Raw genomic sequence first — 12,114 nt, 5'->3', positions numbered from 1 at the left:
AGAAAGAAAGAAAACACCCCTGGATGAGGGCGTCGAGGTGGATGTCATCTTCCTGGACTTTAAGAAGGCCTTTGACATGGTTTCCTACCACATTCTCTCAAAAAAACTAAGTGACTGAGGCATCAATGCCTCAGTCATATGGGTAGCAAATTGGCTAAACGGTCGCACCCAGAGAGTGGTGGTGGATGGGTTGTTTTTGACCTGGAGGGATGTGGGTAGTGGAGTCCCCCAGGACTTGGTCCTAGGGCCTGTTCTATTCAACATCTTTATCAGTGATCTGGATGTGGGTATGGAAAGCACACTGTCCAAATTCGATGATGATATAAGATGTGGGGTGAGGTGGGCACACTGGAGGGGAGGGACAGAATCCAGCTAAATCTAGACAGATTACAGAGGTGGGCAGATGAGAATAGGATAGAATTCAATGCAGCTAAGTGCAGGGTACTGCATCTAGGGAGAAGGAACCAGCAACACATGAACAGGGTGGGGAACACCCTTCTTGTCAATACAGAGGCAGAAAGGGATCTTGGAGTCATTGTTGACTTCAGGATGAACATGACCCGCCAATGTGAGGAAGCAGTCAGTAAGGCTAACCGTGCCTTGTCGTGCATCTACGGATGCATCACAGGCAGGTCCAGGGAGGCGATCCTTCTGCTCTACGCAGTGTTGGTCAGACCGCAGGTGGAGTACTGCATTTAGTTCTGAGTGCTGCACTTCAAGAGAGATGTGGCTTGCATTGAAAGGGTCCAGAGGAGGGCCACTCACATGGTCAAGGGGCAGTGGGTCAGGCCCTACAAAGAGAGGCTAAAGGTCCTGAATCTATTCATCCTTCACAAGAGAAGGTTGAAAGTGGATCTGGTGGCCGTTTACAAACTCACCAGGGGGGCCAGCAGAAATTGAGTGAGACTGTTCCCCCAGGCACCACCAGGAGTTACTAGGAATAATGGCCACAAACTGTTAGAAAGAAGGGTCAGGCTGGACATCAGGAGGCATTACTTCACAGTTAGAGCTGCCAGGCTCTAGAATGGACTCCCAAGTGTGGTGGTGCTCTTTCCTACCTTGGGGGTCTTCAAGATGAGGCTGGACAGATACTTGGCTGTAGTGTTATGATGCCAGCACTCATTCCTGCCAGGGGCAGGGGATCAGACCTGATGATCTGTTTGGATCCCTTCTGACCCTAAGCACTATGATACTATGACATGTTTAAATGGGTATTGTTAAAAAAAATGAGTAAGTATGTTTGGCCAAAAGATGTATAGCGTAACTCCCCCAATTTTCTGTCTAGCTCCCCTGGTATGTTCCTAACTCTAACTCCAAAGCTAACTCTCAGATGTTAAACTTCCAAGTGTCATGCATGTTTTTGGTCAAATTCAGAGCTGATGTAAATACATTAAACTTTTCTGTACAGAATCTGGTTTTGGTTACCCCAAAACTGAAATTGGTTCTTTGAGTTACTTTTTGCCCATTATTTCTACTCTCATTGGTTTATGTAATATTCAGGATTGAGAATTAAGATGCATGGGCCAAATTATCTCCTCTATTGCATCCATATAATTCCACTGATTCAGAGTTCTACAAATTTAACAAAGGAAGAAACTGGAAGAAACTAAGGAAGAAACTGGTTCTATACATTTGAAACCAGCTTGCAATCTGTCTGAAGTCCATTATTGCTAAGTACATTCAGTCAAAAAGCCCTGAGATGCTGGGGCAACTATAGGCACAGAAAGAAGTGACAATTTCTGCCTGATCTGGACCCTGAAAATGCTCTACAGTAGTGACCAATCAAGTACATGGCTGCAGAGTGCTTTAAAAGGGGCTGATCCTGTAACAGTCTGAACCCTCATTGAATGTGGGTTCAGATGAAGATGCTCCAAAATAGAGTGCCTTCATTAACGTCTGTCTGCATGCACCAATCCATCCATCCCACCCTTCAGAGTCAGCTGAAATCAAACACAGACCAGACTCCCTCCACTTCCTTCCCTCTGTACCATTCTGAAGACAGAACCAGGGCTGGGAAGGGGTGGGATTAGGAGAGAACAGCTGCTCCAAATTGCAGCTGAGTCCCCTAACCCCCAGGACCCAGCAGTGAATGTCTGTTCAGTCCAGGGATCATTGTAACTCTTAGTGTTTCCTGTGAAGTGCTATGAGTTACAGCAAGGAGCTGCACTTCAGTCTGTGTCTGGTGAGTTAACTTGAATCTGAAGTGGATCTGGAGCAGAAGTTCAATAAATTGATTTAACTTAAATCATTTAAGTCTGATACTACATCCAGTCAGGTTTATCTTAAACTAGTTTGGGTCATTTTGAAACAGGTTTATGTGCACTGAACTTCTGTTGCCTTACAGATTTGAAACAGCCAGCTTCCAATCACTTATAAAAATGTACGTGTAATTTCTATCCTTAGCCTATAGGATCAGATATTGCAGAATGAGCAAAAATTGCTATCACTTATATCTGCATAAACTCAGGACTCAACAGACAAAACTGAGCAAAATTTTACCCATCTCTCATTGTTTCCTTTGCTCCTTTTTTATCATCCTATTGCTTTTTGTTCAACAGTGTCATTTCACTTCCAATATACTTCATGAAACACCACTGAACAGATTTGAAAAATGCTTCCTGAATTTATAACCCAGGGGCATGCAGAAAGTAAAAGTCTCAACTTAAGTTGTTTAGGTCTTCCCTCAATTATAACCCACTGTATAAACAGTTCAGAATTCTCAGAATATTAGAAAATGTTTACAGTCACTCTAGGCAGTGCATATATTAACATTTAATTGAATATTAATGAATTACTCTTTATGAGCAATTGTTAGACAAATGATGCTTGTATCAGAATTTTTGTATAGTTGAGGATACAATATATGAAGATTTAAAAAAAAAAAATCCCAAAATATAGTGAGCATATGAATTTAACAAAACTATGTGCAGCACTTAAATCAGTGGGTTTGTTTCCAGTTTTCCACATGTGAGTGTTTGCAGTCTTTCAAGCAACTGCAAACCAACTTTTTAATATGATGGGAACTCATTAGCATTTATAATGGGAAGAAAGTTGTAACTTCCCATTTATAAATATCTTTTTTTTTTCATTTTGAATTGGAGATAAGACACGTTTGTACATATAATGTGCTCAAATCAAATTTACGCTAAAATCTGTGCTCGTTTCCCATTATTCATTTCCTACACCAGACCTAAATGCACTTATGTCTGTAAGTATTTATTGGTATTCTGAGAAATGTGAATTGTTGAAACATACCTTTTTAAGGCATAATGAAATGACTTATGAAATACTCTGTGCAACTAGATGACTGTGCCTGCATGAAGTAGCTTATAGGATCAAGGTCTAACTGTCTACATTTTTTTTCTGATGAAGCCTAGGGAGAAAAGGAAAGCATTGCAAAATAATGGCAATGCTGGTTAATCATTTTTGCTCCAGCACAAATCCCATCCCTGCTCTTTGCTTGGATCAGTAGTCTGCTTTAATATGCTGCTTAAACACAATCAACCAACCAACCAACTTGCAATTCCCTACAAAAGGTTTCAATATATCTTATGAAAAGAAAGGAAACCCCTCCACATATGTCGTAAGTTTTTCTTTTTCAAGATTTTGCTAGACTCCCCCCTTCATATGCCTTCTATACTTACAGCATCGTAGCAGTGATAAGAAAAGGTAAACTGCTAAGAAAGCAGGAAAGGTAAACTAACACATTAGCAATGAGTAATATGTATTACATAGATAAAATCTCTCTCTTTCTCTTTTAAATTCACCTTTGTGTTTAGGGACTACACTAACAGAGTGCTCTTTAATTTAGCAGTATAGTCATAAAGTACAGAAGCTGCTACTAATCTCATGGCATACTTCTGGTGTTCAGGTTATTAAAGTGAATTATATAGTTTTACAAATGGGATCAACTCTGAGAACACAGTAAAGCCAAGACTGAATTCCACTCTTATGAAACAAATGGATATAATTAATTATGGTGTCAACCTCTCTAGAAGAGAGCATCATGCCAACAGAGGTACAGAACTAGGATGTTTTGTTTTCTGTGTTTTGTTGTAATGCCAATTGTTTCCTTGTGCTCCCTCCCTCTCTCTCTCTCCTTTCCAGCAGATGTAAGTGTGATCCCTGGTACAATAAGTTGTTTAAAAAGCCATCAAATTTAGAAAATGTACTATGTACTGCTATTACTCTGCTGCTAGTGATGCTGTAGCGGTGAGCTATTGTTGGACAACTACCACACGGAGCTACAGTTATGAGCTATATTAACCAAGTATCCTTGTCCAAAACAAACTTACAATGACTATCACTATAATTTCACACTGAGGCAATTTCATAATATTCTGGAATGGGAAAGCTTCATCTACCAAGTCTACACAGTTAACACTGAGCTATTAGCCATGCATTAGAGGAGGGACTGGAAGTCCCACCAGCAACTTAATGCATCCACTGTAGCCAAAGCCATGCATTCATTGAAGCAATATTTTTCCTTTTGCTGTCAATCTTCAGTACCAGAGCAGCAGGGTTTTATTTTATCTTCCCTTTTTTCCCATTTCACAAGGGTATTTAAAATTTGATCACAACAATGGTTCAGTTCATATGCATATTACAAACTGCTTTGGGGACTGCTCAGTGCAAAATGGGTGGATAATGTTACAGATTAACTTGACTCTGGAGTGTGAACTGTCAGCTATATCCTTTAGCTGGGGAAAAGATTTTGAACGCTACCTGGAAAATTGTGAGGCCTAATCTTTCTGCTGTGCTGGCTTGCAGTATAATCCGCATAATGTGAATGTGCTTTCCATCTGACTGAGGCAGGCATGCTGTTAAGTGATTTGAGCGATTTGCCTGGTATAATAACCAGTTGTCTATGGCTCACTGGATGCCAGGAACTTCTTGAAAATCTCTGCCTATGGCTTGACACAGACTGCTGAGTAACCACAAAACGGCTTGATAAAAGCACCAGTTTTGTCCAGTTTAAATCAATAGAATCCTGCTGCAATAGCTGTATTTGACTACAACACTCTGCTGTTATCAAGTAGGGGACCTGTTCTGATTATTTTAACTTATGCTTATGTTATCTTTTTCCCAGCTGGTCTTCCACGCAGCAGGACAGTTGTGCTGTGTGCTCAGTATTTTGGCCAAAGAACATTCAAAATTCACAGCAGTCCACTGGCCTTCAGATAGAGCTTAACTAGCAGCATATTTCAAAGTGGGTATCCTATCCAATATGGGTGTGGGGATGAACTGCTTTTCTTCAAGTGTGTATAGGAATGTTTACTGTGCACTTTGTACACAATCATTCAGATCACAAAGGTTTTTTATCTAGTCTTTTACTTTGTTCCACCCCATCCTACCACAAATATTCTGTCCTGGACACTCTACACAAACAAACAGGCTCAGTACACACAAAAATCCTTGGCTTTACAAAAAATGGTTGAAAATTATTACTAACAAAAACTGCTTATAAATGACACTCCTGGGTGCATCCACACATGCAACCATGTGCTCTTGCAGGAGCTCAAATAGAAGCGAAACAAATTTGAGCCGGGGCTTTTTGCCTCAGTGCACATGCCTGAACATGTACTTTGGTGTGGGGCAAATTGTGCCACTTGGGGCAAAATTACCCTACCTGGCTCCTCCTGGATCTGCAGCCAGGGGGAGCTAGAGCCCAGGGCCAGCACCTGTGCTAACCCCAGCAGTATAAAAAGCTGCCCTGTCCTGGCCCCATCAGTACAAAAAGCTGTCCTGGCAAGTAGGTCAGGGCTAGTCGCTCTCAGGAGCTTCTGGGCCCAGTCAGTTGGTATCTGTGGACACTACCCCTTGTGCTGGCTGAACTGCTGAAGCAGCCCTGAGAGTTCCCTGCACCCTCTACCCACTGCAGCAGTCTGGCAGTGGGGGCTGCTGCCTGGCTGTGAGCTGCTGTGCACCTGCCAGACCCGGATGGGGACTGTACAGCCAGTAGAGGCATCTGCCCCTCTGGGCCAGTGGATTGTGGCTGCAGAATTGGCTTTTGTGCGGCACTACTGCCATATGTGCCCCCTGCCCAGCCATCTGGGCAACTATTGCCCAAAAGATGTTCCCAGTGAACAGTCAAAGCATGTCCTCCTGGCCCCAATTGGCCAGGAGGTCAGCCACATCCAGCTGGGTCCAAGATGCCAGCTCTGAGTAGGCTCCTCTGCCTGGGTCCTGCCACTTGCCTCCTTAGCAGGATTTTTGGTATTCCCTATTTGAAAACTGAAAAATCTCTGATAAAAGAATCCCAAAGTCACTCTGTAAAATACCCTGAAACCCATGTTCCTCCACAACTAAAACACAAGACCACTATATATATACAGAGAGAGAGAGTAAGAGACAGAGAGATAGTGACGATTTGGGCAATGTTTTATTGATATAATTAGTGTTAAAGCAATTTGGAAGCTACCAGTCTCTCTATCATCATACTAAAATGAATTCTAAATACCTATATGTTTTGCTGTTTGCCTTAGGTTTTCTTACCATAGAGCAGTTAGAGCTCCTCCTGAGCCCCTCACTAAACAGGATGTGGGGACAGCTGCCCCTGCAGCCACAGCTCCTGCCAGTAGGTCTCATCCTGTCTGCCAGCTGGGCACACAGAGTGTGGGCTGGGGGGATGTGGCGTTTGCAGAAGCAGGGTGAGAAGGGAGGTGGGGTGATGTGGGTGGCTGTGGAGGGATGTGGTTGACTATGGGGTGAGTGAGTAGGTGTGGGTGGATTGTGGGGGGACTATGTGGGAGGGGGATACCACCCTCCCTGCAGGGCCCACATACCCCACCCCTGCTTGCTCCCCCAGCCCCCTGGATTGCTGCCCCACCTGGCCTCATGTCCCGCCAGCTCCTGCAGCCCCCCCGATGGCTGCCCCCCCCCAGTCCCATCCCCTTGCATCCCCAGCCCCTTCCATACAAAGAAGAAAAGAAGCCTCAAACTCACTAGAAGTAGCAGGGGCTATGGGGGCTCTGGGGCCATATGGCAGAGCCCCCTCCACCTCACAGCCCCCATTCCCCAATCGTCCACCCACCCAGCACCAGCAGTCTGGGATTAAAAAAAAAAAAAAAAAAAAAAAGACTTTGTACTCACCGGCAGTAGCAGCTGCTGTTGGGGTCACTGGGCCCTCGTGGCAGAGCCCCCCCCATGCAGCACAGGGCAGTGGGGTCAGTGGGGACTGGCCCCAGCTGCCTGGCACCTGCACTGCCATTGACCCATCATGCAGGTGTGGCTGGGGTCGGCAGGGCACCACGCAGGTCCACGAGCTGTCAGGCAGCTGGGGCCACTGTGGCTGTCACTCAGGCCCTGTGCTACGTGGTAGGCTCTGCCAGGAGGCCCCAGAGATCCCCACAGCAGCTGCTACTGCCAGTAAGCAGGGCTGTTTTTTTTTTTGGGGGGGGGTTAATTACCAGGATGCTGGGGCTGGTCAGGACAGAAATCGGGGCTGGGGGAGTTGGTGGAACAGCAATTGGGGGGCTCAGGGGGCAGGCAGGGGATGGGGCCAGGTGGGACATCAATCATGGGGGCTGGGGGAGTGGGCAGGGGATGGGGCCAGGTGCAGCTGCTATCAGGGGTTGCAGGAGCAGGCAGAGGATGGGGCCAGGCAGGATAGCAATCGGGGGGGGGCTGGGGGAGTAGGTGGGGGATGGGGCCAGGTGGGGCAGTGATCCAGAGGCTAGGAGAGCAAGCGGGGGATGGGGATGGACGGGACAGCGATTGTGCGGGGTGGGGATGAGGGGGACAAAAATCAGGAGTGGAGGAGCAGAGAGGGCTGGTGGGAGTCCTCCCAAGGTCCCCTCCCCCCTCCACCACCACCCACCTATCCCCTACCTGGGCACAAAGCCCAGATCCAGCCATAGAGGGCCAACCATAGAGACACTCTGCCTGGCTACCAGAGCATCTCTGTGGAAGACCAAGCCTCCAGTTGCCTCAGGGCATGGTCCAGTACCATGCCCTGCCCTGCTTTTTTCCCTTTGTGTTTTTTGGTTTTTTTTTTAATCCCTGGATATCCAGGGGTCAAATTTGGCAAATTTGCAGTGTGGGGAACATTTTTTCATTCCTGCATGTGCCTCTTGCAGCATCTCAAAGCCCTTTGAGATGCTGCAAGAGGCACATGCACACCCATGTGGATACACCCCCTGATTTCAGTGAATAAAAAGCTGTTGCATTTACATTCTCTGCTCATATAACAAGTATGGGGTTTTTTAGGTGGTCAGACAAGGCACAGTTTCTGAATCTTCCCTCTGAGTTAGAAGATAGATAGATAGATAGATAGATAGATAGATAGATAGATAGATAGATAGATAGATTTTTATAGGAAATTAAATATATATTTATTGGACTAAATATATAAATATTTATAGGAAATTGTATATCTAAAGTTTCCTCCATAAACTGAAATAATTTACGAGAAAAAGAAAAATATGTGCCAGGAGTGCTATGTCACCAGAACTTCTTATAAAAAAAGACCCCACATAAATGCCTGTATTACTTGTATTGTTTGGTGTGTCCTGCAAAATTGCATTGGGCACCTCACAGAGCATACCAGAAATATAGCTGGATAAAGGCATCGGCCTGGGGGAATCCTTTACTACCTCTTGGAACTTGGAAATTCCCCTATGATACTAATACTCTGGCTGTTAGCTAGTTACTAACATCCAGATCCTAATTGGCTGTTAGGGCCAGGTGCAGACATTACATTTCTACCAATATAAGTGATTGGAAATCAGTCTATATCTGTAACAGGGCAGAAGTTCGGTGCACAGAGACTGGGTTAAAAATGCTGGAACCTGGCCTAAGATTTGCTCCTTCCCCCCTTCCCCTCCAAGGGCAAATGTGTGTTTTGTTCACTGCCAATCTAAACTATGCTAAACTACACCACTTGTAGAAAACTGTGTAACTTAGATTGAACCCACATTGGGCTTTTTGAATGTTGGTACCTAGCCTAAGATACCTAAGCTGGTCCTAGGCAGGATTTAGCCATGCTACAAAGGGAAATATAAACTGATCCTGCTGAGCAATTAAAAAGCGTGTAGGTACGCACATTCACTAAGCAGTTCCATTTTGCCCCAGAAATAATCCCTAGGTACCTAAAAACACACATGCTCAGAAGTGACCCAGATCAAACCCCAGGCAGATAATTTCCACCTAAACTTTCCTGCAATTCAGACTAATGTTGAGAGGTATCGCAACTCTGCCTACATCCCCGATATCTTAGGTGAAGTCAGAATATGTCTAATGCAGTGATTCTGAGCCAAGGTGCTGCAATGTACAAGCACCTTCATATGTTTCATGGGATAAATACAGAGCTTTCAAACAGGAATTCGAAACACTCAATAAGATTCTGACTTGTGGTCTTTCTGAGTTCTTAGAAACAGAAGAACTGTTCTATTATATTTCCATAGTCAAAAAATCAGTAGATTTTCTGAGGGACCTAGCAAGGGGTAGCTTTGTTTTAAAAAGGTTGGGAGCCACTGCTGACAGCACAACAGAGTCAATGCAAAATGCATGTGGTAGTAACCCATTACCCAGGACATAGTCCTCTTCAGCTTGATAGGATTCAATCCCCCTATTTGCAGCTTCCCAAGAGGGTATCCTAACCAACAGAGTAAGAGCTAGGCTGGGTGGGAACTCCCCTCCCCACTCCTCCAGTTGAATCCAACCCACCTGGCTTCTGAGAATGCAAGATTCACAGGGCCAGAAGCAAGCAAGAGGTAATGTGAGTCTGTAGCCTACTGGCTATGATGTTCCCCTGGGAGGAAGGAGACCTGAGTTCCAAGTCCTTGCTGCCAGGGTTATTTATGCTTTTAACCAGTGATTCTAAATAGCAGTGAAAGCAGAGACTCTAGGTAAGGAATACCTTTTAATGGTTTCCTCATTTAGTCAAGTGCATAACCCTCTTGAGATTTAGTGTCTTGGACTAGGCTACAATTAACATCTGTTTCTGTTTCAAGGGAGTGTCTACACTAGACCCAGCATAGCATTACGAATGAACATATTTTCTACTATATGAGCACTAATACAAGTCTATAGATTTTATTTTGAGAACCCTCAGTGTAGAACATTCATGGAAGTACGAAAAGATAAAACCTACATTTCTACCACATAAAAAAGTCTAAGTGTGCCCAATACAACAGATAAATTGTAGAAAAAGCAGCTTGAACATCTGTGTGGAAATATGACACAGTAATATAGCCAACAGTCCAGAGAGATCTGCTGCTTAACAGCCTCGAGTAATTTATTAGAATGTTGCCTACTTATAATTTTTAACTTATGTAGAGCATTTTCCAAGTATTTACCAATTATTAGAAGGACAAATATCTGTGTTTATATTCGTGAGCCGATCTTCACCCAACCTGTTATTTTTAAAGCCCATTAGCCATACGAGAATGATCAAGACTAGAGAACTTTTATTTTTTATTTTTAATTATACCTTTGCTACTTCTTTCCTGCAGCTGAGGGAGTTAAGCAAAGCATACTAAAATATGTTCAAGTTGCACAGCTTCTACACACACACAAATTCTTGCTATAATATGCCTATAAGAATATTCTTATATAACACCAGTGTGATCTTGCTATATTTACAAAATCTCACACTTTTCTTTGTGTCTCATCTGTGCCTAGGTAGTTGTTTTGGTCTGCTGATCTGGCAAGAGGAAAACAAAACCAAGGATCAATGGCAAAACATTACAAATTCCAGACTTGCCCCTCCACGTTAAGGCACACATGTAGTCTTTGTAAGTTTCCACTTTGTTACACTCCTAATATAAGTTATTGGACAGATTAAGTGCTGGGACGTTCTGAGGAACATAATTAAATTATACATGCTATTCTGACACTTACACAGACATTACATATTGATATACCTATACCACATGCAGAATATGCTCAGATTCTTTGTTTGGACCGGTGAACAGTTTCGGGAGCATAAATAATCATTTATGTCAGCTTGCTTCCACCGGCATGTTTGTGACCAGACATTTGCTGGAAGCTGCATTTCTCAAAATTAAAGCCGTTTTTTTTTCCTTCCAAATTAAAAAAAAAAAAAAATGTAGCATGAGCATGGATCATACTGTCTCACTCTGAAAAGCAAATCTTGATTATGATTATGAAATGGATTGATTTACACATGTTCAAACCATCTCTCCCTCCCCTCCCTCTCTCTTTAAATGCTTCTGATGTCACATGGCAGAGTTGCTGTGAAACAACTGCAATCAATTCTTCCACAGAAAGTGACAAATACTGTAATATTTTAAGTAATTCAGTCCAGGCAGTGAAGAGATCACCAATACCTATTGCCCACTTTTAACACTATTATATATCTACAACAGCAACACCCACTTTAATGCAAAGATAAAGGCGGGTGGGTGGGGAGAGGGCAGGAAAGGGATACAACTACACATCCCCTACTTGCTCACTTAAATTCTGATGGGTAGTTCTACAACACTGAAATACTTTACAGAAATGCTCAAGGTAATGAAGCTATGTGAGGCTTGTTAATTTGTGGTGACTGTTAGTCCTGGCCTAATTTCCTTCCCTGTTTTAAAACTGTTTCAAATTTCAGCCGACTATAATCAGGCTTATTGGAAATATTAATGTCTGTGCTTTCCCCATAAGCTACCAGCAGACTAATTGACTTGAAAGATGAATTATAACATCTGCACTAACAGAAAACAGATTCATAATGTGTAGTCTGGGTTTTTGTCTCCTATTGTATGCGCTGCGGACTATCTCGAACTTTTTTTGCTATGTATTCTATTAGTAGAGGAGGCCCCAGGAGGCCATATTTAATAAAATGCATTATAAACTGTGGTTTACAGTAGAGACTTGTTTATCCAAAGATATGGGAAGAGGTACATCTGATACTTACTTTGGACAAACAGGATTTGGGATAATGAGAATCCTATCTGCTATTCAAGGTGTGGGGCATGACTAAGGTTTTGTTAAACATGGCTTGTTGGAAAAGATGACTTAGCAGCAGCTGCCTCGCTTCTCAAACCACTCAGTGGAGATATTTCACACAAACATTTAATAAACTGATTTCGAGGTACAAAGGAGAGTGCAAAAGCCAAGATTACGGAATTAATTTAAACTCTTGCATAAGTCCTTTCCAGT

General features: G+C 43.4%; 1 protein-coding gene and 1 long non-coding RNA gene across 6 annotated transcripts in view; one reads left to right on the top strand and one right to left on the bottom strand.

The window, feature by feature from the left end:
• Positions 1-12,114, bottom strand: part of PCDH9 (protocadherin 9) — a 1,019,420-nt gene that overhangs the window by 556,757 nt on the left and 450,549 nt on the right. The gene's annotated exons all lie outside the window — the stretch shown is intronic.
• Positions 3,466-12,114, top strand: part of LOC109283467 (uncharacterized) — a 40,536-nt gene continuing 31,887 nt past the window's right edge. The window contains exons 1-2 of the long non-coding RNA XR_002090629.2: positions 3,466-3,583; positions 10,624-10,736. This is a non-coding gene — a long non-coding RNA (uncharacterized LOC109283467). The remainder of the gene's footprint in view (positions 3,584-10,623; positions 10,737-12,114) is intronic.

This window comes from Alligator mississippiensis, chromosome 1 (assembly GCF_030867095.1).
Source record: "Alligator mississippiensis isolate rAllMis1 chromosome 1, rAllMis1, whole genome shotgun sequence".
Taxonomy (NCBI): domain Eukaryota; kingdom Metazoa; phylum Chordata; order Crocodylia; family Alligatoridae; genus Alligator; species Alligator mississippiensis.
The sequence above is the reverse complement of the archived record's forward strand: the minus strand, read 5'-3'. Positions and strand labels throughout refer to the sequence as shown.